This window comes from Aricia agestis, chromosome 14 (genome assembly GCF_905147365.1).
Source record: "Aricia agestis chromosome 14, ilAriAges1.1, whole genome shotgun sequence".
Taxonomy (NCBI): Eukaryota; Metazoa; Arthropoda; class Insecta; order Lepidoptera; family Lycaenidae; genus Aricia; species Aricia agestis.
This window is the reverse complement of record NC_056419.1, coordinates 13210673-13228620: the sequence shown is the minus strand read 5'-3', so window position 1 is coordinate 13228620 and position 17948 is coordinate 13210673. Positions and strand designations below refer to the sequence as shown.

Below are 17948 nucleotides of genomic sequence, written 5' to 3'. Positions count from 1 at the left end.
TTCACGAGCAACCCCGTTCCATTGCCTTTTATCTGCAGACTTTCTCTAAAGTTGGTATTGTCTTCTGAGTCTCCTTTTTTTCATGATTGTCTCTCGAATCTGAAGTAGTATATTTAATCCCTTATCTGTCATTTTGACGGTAGGCGTAGAGCGCCATGCAGCTTCTTGTATTTTGTTAGTGATAATGAATGTAGCATTGTCAATGTCTTCTATCGTTTTAAGTCTGATTTTGAGATTTATTTCTGATTCTAAAATTTCACGGAATGCAGTCCAATCGGTTTTTTTATTGTATAATGTTGTATCTTGTTGCCTGTAAATGACTGTTGAACTAATATTTGCTATAATTGGGGTATGATCAGATGTTGTATCATGATACAATTTTCTATATCAAAATAACTATTAATATATAGATAAGCCTTTAATTACAAAGAAGTCCAAAAGGTCTGGTACCTTATTTGTGTCTGTAGGCCAATAGGTAGGCTCTCCTGTAGATAGTGTTGATAATTTCAGAGAATCTAGACACTCCTTTAGCTCACGACCCCTGGTCGTTATTAATCTGGAACCCCAGTGTGTGTGTTTGCTATTCCAATCTCCACCACATATATATTTGTTTCCAAGTGTTCTAAAGTAGGATTTAAACATGTCTTCTGTAATTGTAAATCTTGGTGGAGCATAGACTGCACTTACATTGAGCGATCCTTCTTTATCTGGTTTCAATGAAACCGGCCACCGTCACCAAAACCAGTGTGGGAGTTATTATTATAATTTTAGAAGCTGATATTATTACAACGGCCTTAATCATGTCACATTTCTGCTTGGAAGATATGATAGAGAGACACAGACACGTCAAACTTACAACCCCTCCATTTTCAGGGATTAAAAACAATTCAATTGGGGCTAAATACTTGAAGTTAAACTTCGGACAGAGACAAATGGCGCGGAAGCACAACTTCTTAATCGCGAAGTTCGCTCAGGTGAGAGCTAATTTAAATACAATACTCAAGTTAAGTGTAGTCTTAAGTTTTTAAGGGTGTTCGTTTCATTTAGCAATTTAGATTCGTGTAAAAGAGATGTTATTTATTTTAATGGTAATAAGTGACTAGATGTTTGAACTGACTCCGCTTAGTATCCCACGAGTATCGTACATTTTTCAATATAAGGCCGTGTTCACACCAAACCGAATGTGAGCCGCCGAATGTGTTTCCATACAAATTCACTTTTTCATTCGCACCTAACCGACAATACGCCATTACGCTAGGCGTAGGCGCGGACATTCGATTCCGTATATTTTCACGTTCACTCACGTTCACACTGGGGCTCACAGTGAGCCTGCTCACATTCGGCGGCGTATAATCAGTTTGGTCTGAACACGCGCTAAAAATACCCACTTCTTGGGTCAGCCAATATATAAATAGGAAGTAATAAAAATACATTCACTTCCTACCTCTACAAATAAAAACCAAACATTTTTCTAGGACAAAAAACATTTCCGTATTAAATTCGTCGGTTGAGCTTTTAAGCATAATCAGGTTAAAAAACATTCATACAAAATTCCGCACCCACCCATCGACTACGTTACCTCTTTAATCTATTATTGTGTTACCCTTTCGTAGCTGCTACGAACAGGATGTAGCGGTGCTACGCTTTCGTAGCTGCTACGAACATGACGTAGCGGTGCTACGCTTTCGTAGCTGCTACGAACATGACGTAGTAGTGCTACGCTGTCGTACCTGCTACGAACATGACGTAGGGGTGCTACGCTTTCGTAGCTGCTACGAACATGACGTAGTAGTGCTACGCTGTCGTAGCTGCTACGAACATGACGTAGTGGTGCTACGCTTTCGTAGCTGCTACGAACATGACGTAGCGGTGCTACGCTTTCGTAGCTGCTACGAACATGACGTAGTGGTGCTACGCTTTCGTAGCTGCTACGAACATGACGTAGCGGTGCTCCGCTTTCGTAGCTGCTACGAACATGACGTAGCGGTGCTACGCTTTCGTAGCTGCTACGAACATGACGTAGTGGTGCTACGCTTTCGTAGCTGCTACGAACATGACGTAGCGGTGCTACGCTTTCGTAGCTGCTACGAACATGACGTAGCGGTGCTACGCTTTCGTAGCTGCTACGAACATGACGTAGTAGTGCTACGCTGTCGTACCTGCTACGAACATGACGTAGTGGTGCTACGCTTTCGTAGCTGCTACGAACATGACGTAGCGGTGCTACGCTTTCGTAGCTGCTACGAACATGACGTAGTGGTGCTACGCTTTCGTAGCTGCTACGAACATGACGTAGCGGTGCTACGCTTTCGTAGCTGCTACGAACATGACGTAGTGGTGCTACGCTTTCGTAGCTGCTACGAATACGCTTCCATGGCTGCTACGAATATGACGTAGCGGTGCTACGCTTTCGTAGCTGCTACGAACACGCTTTCGTAGCTGCTACAAACATGACGTAGTGGTGCTACGTCATCATTGCAGACGTCATCCAGTTATTAATAACACGTCTAGTAAAGATGTTTTAGTCCGTTAAGCGATGAATTTTGACAGAGAAATTTACCTAGATATCTAGATTATTGGCTCAGGGCTCTATCCTTTTTGCAGCCATGTAAATACCGCAACAACATCCGGATTCGCTTCAAATCCGTGGAAAAAAAAACTAAAAAAAACCACCCTTTTTATTCAAATTTCACAACAATTTCACACAAATAAAAGCATGTTAAAAACACTCAAACTGACAGATTTATTGATTCGACATTTAAGACTGAGAATTGGGTCCCTCTTTTGTTTCGGATATTCAAATGTTACGATTTTAGGCATTACGTGGGCGATCTTAGACAACAGGGATCACTTGCTACGCGGTGACCCGTGTGCTCGTTTGGCCTTTTTCCGCCGGTAATTATATGCCAGTAGGCGCAAAATTTTATGGTTCAGTTATTAGGAATATTCCTACAAAGACATAAATCTTAAATGTTTAGCCGGTGTACGAAATACAAAGCTAAACACTTTGTCGAAAGTGTAGAAAAAAAGATTTTTTATGAAATTATTTTATATTTCTGTAACAATTATCTATAGTTTTAAAAAAACCATGACCAAAAGTAACTCCATAATATTTACTCGTTAACTAACTCTACCAGTTAATCTGATCACGTGTCGCTAAGTTAACGGTTAACTTTGAACTCACGCAATTATAAATTTCACAAGTTCCAGTCAAGTTTAACTTTTTAATCTCACGGTAATAGAACTACTTGATCTGCAATTAAAGTTTAAACTCAAATAACTATTATACTTACAATTATTTGTAAATTGTACATAACGACGACGCTAGGTTGGATTTTTTTTCATGAAATAAGGGGGCAAACGAGCAAACGGGTCACCTGATGGAAAGCAATTTCCGTCGCCCATGGACACTCGCAGCATTAGAAGATCTGCAGGTGCGTTGCCGGCCTTTTAAGAGGGAATAGGGTAATAGGGGAAGGTAGGGAAGGGAATAGGGGAGCGTAGGGTAGGTTATAGGACAGGGTAAGGAAAGGAAAAGGGTAGGGGATTTTGCCTCCGGTAAACTCACTCACTCAGCGAAACACGCTGTTTTAAATAATAGGTATTTGCAAGTTCTTAGCTAAGTTTTCTTGAAGCGTTAAACACGATGAAATAATCTTATATATGAAAATGGACTTCCAAATGTGTTAGTCGCGCTAAAACTCGAAAACGGCTGAACGGATTGGGCTGATTTTAGTCTTAAAATATTCGTAGAAGGCCAGGGAAGTTTTAAAGTGACACTAAGTTCACCGGGACAGCTAGTTATTATCATAATTTACTTAATTTATGACGTTGTAGTTGATTTATACAGTATTTTCAGAGCGAAGTAACCACTTCTAAATACTTTTGGCTTTGGCCTGACAAGATTTTTGAATGTCCGTATGGTTGCCCAATGGTTGCATTTTCGCAACATAGTCGGTCTAGTCCAGAGTACAGAACTAGTCAATACGTCTAGGACCAACTATGTGCGGGTTTCCTCACGATGTTTTCCTTCACCGTGTGAGTGTCAGTATTATGTACCTACTTGAGAGATCAGAAAAAGTCTCATTGGTACATGCCGATCCACCCGGGATCGAACCTGCACTCTCTACCAGTGCGAAATACTATCCACTAAGCCTCGGGCGCTCGCGCGAAAATAACAAAGTATTTATCTTTGAATATAACAATGGCAATAGCTATTTAACTAATAACTATATTATGTGTACTCAGCTCAATACTACATGTACTATGGATGCTAAATATGTCAGTAAGTACATGGTATATCTTCATACAAGTTCATGCACATCAAAATCGATTCACCTGTGACCAACAGGCACTCTTTGACATTCATCAGGTCAAAAGATAAAAATGCAATAAGCACGGTTTGCCAACCTCGTTCTTGCCAAGCTTACCGGTCCAAAAAAAACGCGCATTACCGAGAATTGTGCGTAAAATTTTTTCGAAACCTCAGCCCCAATCCGTCAGGTACAAATAAGATTTAATATTGCTTTATTACTTTCGAAAATTGCCGACGCGTGAGAAGCGATATTGTCAGCCATTCTTGAGATGAAAGACACAGACGCTTCAGCGAATATCTTATTATATCTCAAAAGATAATCACTGGCGGCTTCCTGCGACGAAATGGGATTTTTTTATGAAGGGTTGCGCGGTATTTGATATTAAATATTTATTGTTTTGTCAATTAAACGCCGCCTTATTGGATTCCAAAGAACGAATTCTTTCGAGCAATAAAGACATTCTTTCGCGACGATTTAAACTAGGGTCGGGCCGTTCCGAAACATTCATTTCCGATGTTTTTTATTTCGATATTAAATATTCAAAACGATTCGAAACGCGGAATTATTTCTGTATTTGTTTGTGTGGAACGTCGGAATTGGTACAAAAACGGTTGAAAAAACATTGTAGTGAATTAAAATAAGCATTCGCTTGGTCGGTATGATTGTACTATTTTTCATTTGAGGTACTTATCGGATTTGCATTTCATTGTAAAACTCATTTACATCACTCCTGTTACCCTATAATATATATTTAAAGTAAATATGGTGCAAGCATATGCATCATAATATTATATATAACATAAAATATACAATGGCTATAAATTCTCGTACGATTGTTTGAGTCTCAAAACGGTTTCGTGGTACGGCCCCTGTTTTGTTCAAAGGTTTCTATGGATATTGTAATTTCGTTTTTTTTTTTTGTTGTACTTTATGCTAAGTGTGTATTTTTCTTCCTTCATCGCTGCGGCGAGCATGGATGGGTTTAATAATTATTACAAACAGCTTAAACATATTTTATTATTTTATATTAACTATTTATTTATAATATATTAATATTTATTATTATTTTAGTAATACAATATAATATTTTATTTTGGTAGTTTTATGGACTCAATCGAATTAAATGAGGATTTCTTTTCATGCTCTTCTTCGTCTAACAGTTTTCTTAGTCTTGACAGTGGTGATGGCACACCATCTTCATTCTCTGCTCATGAACAGTTGTTAAGTTCCTTTTCCTCTTTCCCTAACAACTTCAATATTGTACACGTTAATGCTCAAAGCATACCGCGGCACTATGCCGATATTCTGGAAATGTTTAGTGATTCTCCTGTCTCTGCCATTTGCATCTCAGAATCTTGGCTAAAGCCCTCTCTTTCATCTGCTGCTTTTGCTTTACCGGGGTATAAGTTGATTCGAAACGATCGCTTGGGCAAGTGTGGTGGTGGAGTTGCCATTTATTTGCGCAGTGACATCGATCATAAAATTATTTCCGCTTCGCCTAGTAGATACTCTGGTTCCGTTGAATACCTTTGTGTTGAAGTCACTCTACATCATAAAACTATTTTGCTTTGTGTGGTCTACAGCCCTTCTATACGTATAGATTACTTTAGCATCCTTGAGTCTGAGCTCGCCACACATTGTCCGAACTATCAACACACTGTGATTACGGGTGACTTTAATACTTGCCTCCTGAAACCCGACTCGCGCTCCTTTAAGCTCCGTTCCTTGTTGTCGTCCCTCAACCTGAGCATCCTCCCGCTTGCTGCAACCCATCACGTCCCAAATTGCACTGCTTCCCTTTTAGATCTTCTCATAACCTCCTCTCCTGACCTCATTGCGTCCCACGGCCAATTTCCTTCCAACCTTTCCTTTCACGATTTGGTTTTTCTTTCTTTTAAAATTAAACCTCCCCGCCGAAAACCTACATTTCTTTTCCTGCGTAGTTTTAACAACATAGATTTGGAGGCACTTAAACGTGATTTAAGTGATACTGACTGGTCGACTGTCTACTCTGCCAGTGTCATTGATCTTAAGGTAAGGCTGCTAACTGAACTTTTAACTAACATCTTTAATAAGCATGCCCCTCTCAAGAGAGTCAAAATTAAACACGCACCAGCACCTTGGCTATCGTCTGATATCAGAACTATGATGGCCAAGCGTAATGAGCTTGGTATCGTTATAGAAAACGACCGTCTGACGAAAACTTAGCAAAGTACAAGTATCTCCGGAATCTCTGCAGTCGTCTGTGTAGAGATGCCAAAAGACGCCACATACATTCATCCATAGATCAAACCAACCCTTCCCAACTTTGGAAATTTCTTTCTACACTCGGAGTAGGAAAGACTTCATCATATTTAGACAACACCTTAGACCTAAATTCTCTTAATTCTCACTTCTCTCGGCCTCCTGTAGTCATAGATCGGGTTACTAAAGAGCGCACCGTATCCCATCTCTCTTCCTCTCCTCTCCCTCCATGCACTGCGTTCTCATTTACACCTGTTACTGAGGACGATGTTATTAAACATATGGCAGCTATTAAATCTACTGCTGTAGGTAATGATGATCTCAGCTCCCGTATGTTTTCCCTTTCCCTTCCCGAACTCTTGCCAGTTCTCACTCACATATTTAATTACTCCCTGGCAACGAGCTGCTTTCCTTCGGCATGGAAACGTGCCGACGTCATTCCCTTGCCCAAAACCCCTAATCCCTCTTCCTTATCCCATTACAGACCCATCTCCATATTACCTTACCTTTCCAAAGTACTTGAACATATTGTGCTTATACAGCTTTCCCATTTTTTATCATCCAACCATTTGCTTTCCCCTTTCCAATCCGGCTTCCGTCCTGGTCACAGTACTGTGACAGCACTGCTTAAAGTTACTGATGACCTACGCCTTGCTTTAGAAAATAAATGTATCTCCATACTAGTGTTACTTGACTTTAGCAATGCGTTTAATTCTGTTGACTTCGACATCCTTCTTTCAGTCCTTCGCTCCCTTAACCTCTCCTCTTCCGTGATAAACTGGCTAGATTCATATCTCCGGGGACGATCACAGCGAGTCCGCTTTGGTGAGGCTGTCTCTGACTGGTCCGATCTTGATGCAGGAGTGCCTCAAGGTGGCGTTCTCTCTCCTCTCCTTTTTTCAATATTTATAAATAATATCACTCTAATAATAACATCTTACTTCCATCTCTACGCGGACGACTTGCAGATTTATCGTCATTCTCACATTCTGGATATTGACTCTACGGTTGGCGACATCAACTCAGATCTCGAACGCATAGCAGATTGGGCTAAGTCATTCGGCTTGTTAGTCAATCCTGGCAAATCACAAGCAATAATTATTGGCAGCAGGTATATGACACAACGGCTTAGTAACGTGCCTAGTGTCATTTACAATGGTACCATAATTAATTACACAGATTCGGCCAAAAACCTAGGTATAATTCTAGACTGTAACCTATCGTGGATTCATCAGGTCACTGACGTGAGCAGGAAAGTGCATTACTCACTGCACACGTTGAGGTGCCTCCAAAACTTTTTACCCATACAGACCAAAATTTTCCTTGTCCAAGCACTCATATTTCCCATCCTCGACTACGCCGATTCCTGCTACCTAGACGTCACTGAAGAGCAGTTAACGAGGTTGGAGCGCTTACAGAGCCTCTGTATCCGTTTCATATTTGGTCTGAGAAAGTATGATCATATCTCGGCCTACCGCTCCAAACTCAAGTGGCTTCCTATTCGTCTCCGTCGCAACTCCCATATCCTTTCCATGCTTTACAACATCCTTTATAATCCTCTCTCTCCTCCATACCTCCTTGACCGCTTCAACTTCTTTCGCCCTCCCGATATCCCATGCAGGTCCAACGTCCGGTCAAACCTCTCCCTCCCCTCCCATCGTTCCAATTTCTACTCCTATTCCTTTACTGTTCATGCTGTCAGATTGTGGAACTCGCTTCCTCACACAGTCCGTGACAGTCCCACCATTGCTGTCTTTAAACGTCGATTGAAAGAGCACTACCTTGAATCTCTATCCATTTAAGTACCATTATTATATGTACATATAGTACTTATTTATTATAGTTATATTATTATATCTTATAAATAGAGCATTTTGTATTATATTGATATTTATTATTTATTTGTTTTGTCATTTTCATATATATTATCTTTTGTCGTTTTAGTATTATAGTAAGTATTAGTTTTACTTTTAACGAGCATATATTATTATTGTAAATTTATTTTAATCATATTCGTGCACGTCCTATCTGCTGTTTTAATCCTATCTCTCTCCGTAGGGCTGCTGGAAGAGATTTCATTTAGAAATAAGCAGATCCTTTGTGTCGTCTTTCTGTGTAAACTGTTATATTGTTATATTTCCTGTGCACAATAAATTATAAATAAATAAATTAAAAAAAAAATGGCCCCAAAAGTAAAAACAGCTGAGTAGACATAAATTTTCGCCACGCGGTATAGAAGAAAGATATTTTCATCCTCTTCTAATTCGCGATAGCTATGCTACTACTCTTCGTCTTACGTTTGGTCACGTTTTCGCCCACAAAAAAGGTGGGCAACGCCACAAAGTTTTTACTGAAAAAGTAAAAACTTTGTGGCGTTCATTCTTTTATTAAATTCTGATTTTGCATCTTTCTGCTACCTGCTTCTTCCTGCTTCAAAACACGTCATTAAGACATACAAAATCTCATAATCCGTCCTTATATTTGATAATTTCATGCAGCATGTGTCGTAGATTTAGCACCCATTCAGGATTTTCTGAGCGGCTGAGACGAGGAACGTCTATCTGCATAATTTAATTGAAATCTTCAAGGCATTCACCGAGTTCCTATTGAAGGAAGTAATAAAGTGCTTTTATTTAGCTTGAATGTGGTGAACATAATATTGTAAGCAATTTGAATACACATGACATAATATATCTTTACTTACTGGAATAAATCATGACCACAAACTGGGCTTGATATTAAAACTCCAAATTACGAACTACCAGCATCTGCCTTTATAATAATAATATCTATGGACGCTTCACACCACTTCAGTCTGGCCCCGTGTTAAGTACCTGAAGGACTTGTGTTACAGGTACCAGACAACGGAAATAAATTTAATACTTTTATAATAGACATAATATATTTATGATTTTTATTATATCATACACGTCATATTTAATACAAATCCAGACCCTGGAACATTGAAAACTTTTTGTTCAGTCAGCGGGATTCTAACCCGCGACCACCGGCTTGAGCTGCCACACACAACCAATTGAGCCACAGAGGTCGTCATGCTTTCATGCTTAAGCAAGTGGAAGACTTATACAAATTGGTCGGATTATGTCTGGTCAATGATAAGAGTGATATTCTGTGAACAGTCATGCTAGACTAACTAGTAGGACTACCATCGACATTTTTCTGTTATTATTTTCTACCTGAAAATATTTCCGAGCGCTTTAATTCAAAATTAAATATACAAATAGACCGTTTATGCAAATAAAAAGAAAAATAAAAACAAGCAATCAGAGAAAAGAAAAACAGAATTTGCAAATAGTTTAAAATTTCAGGATCGTATTCCTTTGTGATATCAGATTATTTCTTTTTATATTTAACCCCGACTCGGGACACAAAGTTTTTAACTACTAAAAGCCTTTTCTGAAAACTTTTAGAACTTCAACCCTGAATGCCTGCTACACTTTAGAGTTTAGAGAATTCTATTTTATTATTTTTTTAATTCGAAAAAAGGCGTTTCTAATTTTGTAACTATACAATACATTTCCGTAGATATCTTTTAAATATGTATGTATCAGAATCTGTATTTTCAAGCTCATAAGAGGTTAGAATAATATCTGACATGTTTTACTATCTAACTAACAAAGATACAAAGTCACGTATAACTAGTCAATGTTTGCTATCTTTGTCAGTTTGTGACAAAGATAGTAAAAATAGTAAGAGTCTGTTTAACCACCTTCTGATAAAGTTGCGGATAGGCTATCTACAACTTATCTGACAGCTGATACTCCGTACTCGATCTGTCAAAAAAAGTTGTGGATAGCCTATCCGGTACTTATCAGGAAGTGGTAAAACAGGCCTTAATCATATTTGTGACTTTAACAACATAGTATGTCAAACAAGAAGATCTTGTCTATCTGTGTATATATTTCTATTAGATAAAGCGTCTCTATATCTAATATAGTATCTAATATTCCCTCTTCATTACGCGATAAAATCTTTACAGGCAATATTAATCCTGTCATTACATTTAACATTCAAAGATCGGCCATTACTACAAGGGCCGATTTTGAAACATCAAGATTTGGCGTTTATCTATCCGACCGGATTTCGAGCTATAATTTATTCTGAGCGTTTATCACCCAATAAATTGTCCGTTGTCCGAAATCGATTTAGATTTATCGAGCCGTAACGTGTCTGTTTGCCGTTAAATTAAATATTATGATTGATGACTATCAACAGTAAACTGGAGTATAAAAAAGAGCCAGCCGTGTAGTGAGTGTCCTGTGTAAAGCCCATAATCCACTTTACTCAATTTAGACGTCCTAATTAGGATGCTAAAAAGAAGACTAATTACAAGATTCTAATTCCAGTTTCCACCAATCAGAAGCCACTATTCTTCCGATTTAGTACGCTTATTTTTTTTTTATGAGCCTATGCTATCCCACTGCTGGGCAAAGGCCTCCCCCAAGGTATTCCATCTGTCTCGCTCCAACGCCACCGCAGGCCAGCCTGGCTTGTAGGCATCCAGTTCATCTCGCCATCTTTTTGGAGGCCGTCCACGGCGGCGTCGACCGCTTATTAGGATCCTTAATTTCTAAAATATGCTATTTCACTTGACAAAATTTAGTTACTGAATCATTTTAGGTGTCTAAATTTAGTAAGGTAAGATTCGGGACACTTCCAAAGACTGACAAGGCAATTTGCAGACAGGTGGTTTAAGTTGGTCAGTTGGCGCTTCTATTCGGCCAGTCGCATATAGCCTCAGGATGTCCCCGTAGAAAATCAAGACTGTAGGTCGTGGTTTTCCACTGAAATGGTGTAAAACGGAGACTTCCAGTTCATCAAAAGACCAAAATAATTCACGGATATATTTTAGAGTCAATCTTATACGGTTCTCTGCAATGGACCAAGAACAACACAAGTGATTGTAACAATCTTGTTGAGGAGCATAATATTCATCTATGATTTATTCTAAGTAAGCTAAAGACAAATTTTCAATCATAACTATTCATCATGGCTCAACTATTAGAGAGGCTCTTAAAGGGGTGACAGACGTGCGAATAAGTAGGCGGACTTATGACTCGACGATCTTAATCGCCTGTGTTTCAGCAAAGAGCCGCGAGCCGCGAGCCACGAGCCTAGGGGCATGGTAATCCAGTGTGAGCGATTCTCGTGTGTCACCGACGCGAGCCGAGTAACTCCGCAAACTTAAAATCCGCGAGCTTTAAGTTTGTACGTCTATCCTTTTAAAATTTTAGGGACCGTCTTAAAATTAAAGTATCTTTTCCAGAAGTACGAAAGCGAATAAACGACTCATCAGACAATATAGTATATTTTATGTTTTGATACGAAACATAAAAAAATCACTCAGTATAATCATTATTTTCGCACCACTCCGTCAGGAAAAAGGTCAGCTGCTTACAATTTTCTACTGTAATAAAAATATCCAGCGGTACTTTACCTTACATTATGGTCAATCATGCTTAAACACACATAACATAATTCGCCTTAATTTTTTTTTGGTAATGAGTTTTTAACATAGAGATATGCATTATTAATTAATTAATGATGCTGCTATTTATGAGTACAATCCTAGAAAGATGGTTTATCTTCTGGGCGCTACAATTTATGCTGCCGTCTTGTAAAGAGTTACTTGAAATATGGCTATTTCTCACTTGCGTGTGTCATTTGATATTTTTAGACGTTTCCGAGTTTAGAATATCGGTAGTATCTTTTTGGGTTTCAAATCTATTCTCCTATGATAATCTACACGTCAGAAAATTCTTGTAGGTTTGAAACAATTAAAACATTTCTTTAAATATGTTATGTTGTGAAAATAAATGAAAGTGTTTTACAATTTATCTGAACATAACAAAGAAAGTCTAACCAAAATACCATAAAATTGTTATCAATACGTATCAAAGGCAGTCAAAGCTATTTATGAAAGTAATAGAAAATTCGTTGAATATAGAACAAGAGGCATTGAACGCGGGACCCGCGTCACAAAGCCGAATTTGTTTTGGAAATATGATTGTAGACGAAAAAAATATTTCTATAAAGTCCATGCTTTTATCAATTTTTTATGTAAAAATGTTGTTAGGTTCTTGAAGCATATTTTGTGAATTCATATTGTCGAAGGTCTAACATATAATTTCCAAGAATATTTGTGATAAGGTTTCAAAAATGACATAATCAGGTAATTTAGCCGAAACTTTTTCGTTTTCGCTACGTTAGAGAATCGCCGATCAAAATGTATGGAATTGACATAAGACGAGTCGAACGTCAACGTCATATTAACGAACGCTTATGTCAATTCCATACATTTTCATCGGCGATTCTATAACGAAGCGAAAACGAAAAGATTTTGGCTCACCCCCCAGATCTGTCTACCACCGTTCTCAAATGGAATCTAACTTAGACAAAATATAAGTGGTATTTTCTTAGATCCATTTTAATATTGTTTTGCATAGGCATTACTGCCTTAACAGATGCATGGGGCCCTTCAAGTCTTCAAAATAGTTACTTATTTTTAAGAACTAAAAAACGCTATACGAAAACGCGACGAAAATGTACCCGTGTGTTTTAACTAAACGTTTCTACGCCTAATATTTTATGCAAAGACCCATCCGTCGTGACAGAACTTCGTTATTTGCTTTAAAGGGATCAAAAAAGGGAATTGGCTTTAAATCATTGCCTTCACTGCCGGAATATTAAATCGCTTACTCCTGTTTATAAAGAAAATTTTAGTAGCCATTCTCCATAAATTATTACGTTATAGACGGTAATTCGAAAATAAATTAATTTTCGCTTATTTGTTCGCTGCGTTGTACCACAGTACAACGCAGCGAACCATGAATTAAAAACATCTTTAATATGGAATTCTGTCTGTTACCTCTCAAAATTCAAACCGCTGAACTTTGATTTTTAATATTACTTTAAGTTGAATAAATTACGCGCGTTCCATAGCGTACAAAACTGCCTCACACTCTTATAATTTTAGTATTTTTACTAAAAAACTTCATAAAACGAAAAGTGTCGAAAAAAACCGACAATAAGGTACCAATTTAGTTACTTTTGCTAAGCGTTTTCCAGGCAATAATTCGAATTTTACTATTGTCAATACGTGATCGGTATCCAATCATAATAATCAGAACAATGAAATTTAGTTACAATTTTATGTGTACATGGATATAGAAGTCGCAAGACATACCATTTTATTGTGTATGAGAACTTCCAAAAACGTGTTATAAGTAGAGATGTGCCGATCATGACTTTGGCCGACTAGCCGAATAGCCGATTAGTCGGTTGCAAAGAAGCCGACTAATCGGCCAAACCGATCATGGTTTCGGATGTTTCCGTAACGCTTCGTTTACTGCTGATTCGTGGGTTCTAAACGACTCCGTGGTCTAGTGGTACAGAGCGCGGCTCTTGACTCGGAGGTCGTGGGTTCGAATCCCGCGTTGGAAACATGTTATTTCCAAGTTTGGTTAGGACAATGCAGGCTGATCACCTGATTGTCTGACAAGTAAGATGATCCATGCGTCGGATGGGCATGTAAAAAGTCGGTCCTGCGCCTGATCTCTGGCCGGTCGTGTCGGTCTTCCGTCCCACTGGGTTATGAGAGTAAAGGAATAGAGTGCTCTTGTATACTGCGCACACACTTGGGCACTATAAAATTACTCCTGCGTAGCTGGCCTGGTATCAATGAAACCGGCCACCTTCACCGAAATCGGTGTGGGTGCTATTATTATTCGTGGGTTCTAAATCACAAAAAAATGCCAAGGAATAGCTTTTGAAAAAAGAAAAAAACAAAGGGTTGCACGGTAGAGACCGACCAGAAGTAATGCATACATTTTCGATGGAAAAAGGGGATTATTGCTTTCTCTCCTACGCAGCTGCAGTCTACACTCTCTCGGCCTTACGAATTTTTGATCAGGCAATCATCATCAGATTATTCTCTCTCTGCCTTAAGAATTTTCGATCAGGTCATTAGCAATCATCACCCATAATGACCGAAAGTAGAAAGGCCTGATTGCCTTTAGGATAGTATTATTCCAGATGTTTCGAAACTAATACGCGGGAATCGAACATTTTTCGGATGGAAACTTGAAAGTAACCCATGTCCTATCTAAGGTCGCAAATACAAAAATAAATCAAGATAGAACGGCTAAGAGGGTGGAGTACGCGTGTTTCAATCTTGCTCTGTCGTGCAAGATTCATTGAACGTTCATTCAGTCAGTGCGCACGTCTCGACTGGATTACACCGGAGCGGTTGTGCAAAAATGTCTTATTGTGCAGTGTCTAAATTACGCTATTAGCTAAAATCAGAAGTACGAAAGTGAATCGGTCAAAATGAGGTATTTATTGTCACGGGTAAGTTATTTGTTTTAACTAAAAGCAAAGCAAAAATTGACACGAGCGATTCCTTTGCAACGCACGCGCGTCGCCGTTCTATTTTGTTTTTTTTTTTTTGTGGTCACGAAGGATTTTTTTGGTGCTACCCATTTCATTGGTGTACCGACTTAACCCTCCGTGCACCACGTGAATAAAAGTTACATCGTGCACCACGTGGGGTTTGTCAAACCCCAAGACTTATCTGGGCAAGAAATGCGTAATTTGTATTTATTTGTGCATTTTATTTCAAATAACTGTTTTTATCTATTTTATTATAATATAACACGTAATATCTATTTTATTATAATATAACACGATACTTACTGAGATAACTCCCATTTTTAATCTTTTATACCCAAAAATGAAAATTTAGTAATCTTTTACCAAGTAAAACAGACTCTTTTTTGATGAGCTCCCACAGTTAAAAAGTTAACTTTTATTTCCCGTACTGCTCTAAAATTTTAAAACTAACTATATAAGGAATACAGATTAAATATTAATATAATCAGTCTACACGATATTCAGGCAAGTTGAAATCAGTACATTTCTTACAATGAAAGTGGGCACGGTATGGGTAAGCAAAGAGGTATATTATTGTGTTCACAACCGTATTTGAGTTTTCAATTTATCTTCCTGATACAATCTGAATACTTCTTTATTGATCTTGATAATTTTTCTGGTGGTACAGGGGCTGCTTTGTCCAGAAATTCGTAAAACCGCTTACAAGAACCTCTCAGTATCCATGGTTCATATCTTTGCGATTTTTCAAATATTCTTCTATGAAAGTCATACTTAATTTGTTCATAAACCTGTCCATGAATGCTAAATACATTAAATCTAAATTAATTCAAGTATGCGAGAAAAATAGATTTTTTCACATTTCACAATGCTCTGTCCATACAACTTTTTAACGACGTCCTGAACTACGTGGGGTTTGTGGGACCCCAGCACATTTTGTGCACGTCTGTTCGTTGCATCGGTGAAGAAAAAAGTAAGGCAACGTTTTAACTCCAGCTACACAAAGCGTCAAAAAAATCACACGAATTTCTAAAAAGTTATGAAAAATTTTGTACGCCTGGGGTTTGTTAGACCCCACGTGGTGCACGGAGGGTTAAGCGTAAAAACAGACAGATACGCTTTCGCATTTACAATGTTACTAATATCTACAGATATTAACAGATGCTCAAAATAACCTACGGCTTCTTAATACTTCAAGTCTTCCAGAGTAAATGATCCGTGTGGCAATGTGCCCGGCGATAAACCCGGCCGTAAACAAAGGTCGTATTACTTTTCAATGGATCATAAATGTACTGACGATTCTCAAGGGACGTTAACTCGCTACCTTTTTAACTTTACACAGTATAAATGTAAACAGTAGTGAATGAAAGTTGTGTTAGTTACACTATTTATAAGACAAGAATGGCAGAACAGATTTGGCTGAAAATTCCAGGGGAGGAAGCTTGAATCTTAAGAAAAAGGAAAAGTAATTATTATTTTTAACAAAAAATTAAAACCGACTTCCAAGGTAAAAACAATAATAATATGAAGTAAAAAGTATTAAATAACTCTTACTCTATAATAGTGCCTTTTTCAGAATTCGTCTAAATCTCAACTATTTCTGTACATACTACAGTCTTCATTATTTGAAGTCGGTACCAGCTAATTTTATCGTGAGTTCAGTAAATGTCAGAATATCTGAAGCTTTTGGGAACTGGTACCGAGTTCAAAGTAATCAAGACTGTAGTATCGCGCTCTGCGGTGGGAGATTTGAGATTGATGAGACAGCAATACATTTTCAAATACCTATGTTCAATTTCTCTCGCCCCTGGTGTATCCTCTTAAGGCAAATGTTTTGGGTCCTTGGTTTTGGCGCCCCTAAAGATGGCGATTTGGCCCCCCCAGAGGATGGCGCCCGTGTGCATTGCACACATTGCACATATGGTAGCGGGGGCCCTGCAAAAATCCGTAACGACAAACAACGGATCACCACATAGAAGATAAAGTCGCTTACTTTATCTTCTATGTGGTGATTATATTATTTAAACATTAAAACAAAGTATTTTACACAGACAAGGATTACGAAAACTCCGGACATGATGAGTATTACAGTATCGGCAGAATCCTGAAAAGGTCGAAATTTCATTAAAACTAAACGACTCTCCTAAATACTTTGAGCCACATGTTTAGAATACATTTCGAAAGAGAATGTAATTTCTGTAATGTAATTACCAATTAAAATTACGCTTAGATCTATATTTTAGTGAACAATGTAACGATTGAAAATTTGTAATTTTTACGATCAAGAAGAATATTATAATTCGATACTTCGATTAAATGTTAGTCTGAGAAGGGATAAAAGGGAGGGAGAAAAACTTTGCATGTTTATAACATGCAAATGAACAGAATATAGGGGATAGCCGCTTAAAAAATACATGTGAATTATTTAAAAAAATTAATTTGAAGACGCATTATTAGTTGCTATTAAACAGTTGCATAATAATATTATTCAACTGTACAATATCAACTACTAATGCTAATTATGTGTAATTCATGTTGTGAAATTGAAAAACCTATATGTATATATGTATGGTCTGTTTCCTTCAATTTTATCAAATGCTCTTGGAATTTTGCGCTACAGCAGCCGCTAACTGCAAAACCTCCTATAACAGCAATATAAAATTGTATAATAGCTGCATTGAAGCCGCAATAATTTACTTTTTCAATTCCATTCGAACGGAATCCGAGTCTGTCGCAAGAAATAACTTCGAACTAAGATGGATTTTATTATTATCGATTTTGTAACTCGATAAAGTATTTATGTAATTTCTATTTATATCTGCAATTGCTTCTATAGTCTACAGTTTGAGTCCTTTTTTCTGATTGAATAAATAAAAAAGTTTTCTTTGATAGTATTAAAATCAGCTTTCCAATAACATTGTTTTTTTTTTTGCGAAAACATTCGTCGAATTTAAGGGTTCAGTTTAATCAATTTACGAA

At 37.8% G+C, this 17948-nt stretch overlaps 1 long non-coding RNA gene across 1 annotated transcript; it reads right to left on the bottom strand.

Annotated features, from left to right (window-relative positions):
- Positions 1–1231: 1231 nt before the first annotated feature.
- LOC121733773 lies at positions 1232–17631 on the bottom strand. Its single transcript, XR_006036612.1, has 3 exons — positions 17619–17631; positions 16963–16967; positions 1232–1374 (listed from the first exon to the last, which is right to left on the bottom strand). It is a non-coding gene; the product is annotated as an uncharacterized LOC121733773 (long non-coding RNA).
- Between the last annotated feature and the right edge of the window lie 317 nt (positions 17632–17948).